Here is a 1,000-nt window from a genome sequence, read left to right as displayed (position 1 = left end):
AGTAACCGGGTCCAGGACGTGAACCGCGGTCGACTACATGGGAGTCCAGCGACATAGCCATTATGCTAACTGCTGGTTCCCAACCAGCTTAATTTTCAAATCACCAGGTCCAAGACTCGAACCACTGAGTTAGCCATGTGGGATCCAGTGCCTTAACCACCGTGCCATCTGCTGGCCTGGCAATCCACTCTTTTAACAGCTCTTCGCTGGCTTTCCCCAGTTCCGTTTCACTTCCCCGTTCCCTCATTGTGCTTCCTGGGATCATCCTGCAAAATCCCAGCATCCTTTGACTAAGGGCCTGACTGCTCTGGGAGGACTCAAGTGAAGACAAGCGCTTTTGCACCGGTTGACCAGTGAGTGGGTCAGGAGGCACAGCCTCAAGCCTGCAGACAGTGTCGGCTTCGTGGGTGTGCAACCTCTGCATTAACAAACAGCACAGGGCCTGCTCTCAGAAGGGCAGCGTGCTTGGTTTAATGCTCTGCTGTCACCATCTGGAAATTCTTGATAATGTTATCTTCGGACCTGGGTTTCGTAAGTGACATCTGATGGGACATGCAGCACGTGCGTGAGGAGCACAGATATGCTACATGGCAGAGCAGGCACGACAGACGGCACTTCCCAAGAGATTGCCCAGGGAACCTGGAGCACGCGTGCGTGCCTCAGGCAGTCCAAGGTGTCAGGCAGTCCCGGGCTCTGATCCGCGGTGGTGATGGCAGCGGCAGCTGCAGCGGCAGGGGTAGCAGCTGTGCGCAGGCGCAGGAGAAAGACGGGAGGGGGAGGCTCCTCCTGGGGTTAGCTGAGGAACCAAGGAGTTCCAGGGATTGACCTCCATGGGAGGCCAGTTTGCAGGTCAAACCCTGGAACTCAGCCCTGCGACATCTGCACAAATATTAACTCTCCAGCCTGAGCACCAGGACAGGAACTGCCAGAGCTCAGACAGTGAACTTTGTCAGTAAACTATTAAAAAAATAAAAGCACAGGTATGGACGTTGCCTTAAAA

The sequence above is a fragment of the Tupaia chinensis genome, unplaced genomic scaffold (assembly GCF_000334495.1).
Source record: "Tupaia chinensis unplaced genomic scaffold, TupChi_1.0 Scaffold000248_2, whole genome shotgun sequence".
NCBI lineage: Eukaryota > Metazoa > Chordata > Mammalia > Scandentia > Tupaiidae > Tupaia > Tupaia belangeri.
This window is presented reverse-complemented; position numbering follows the sequence as displayed.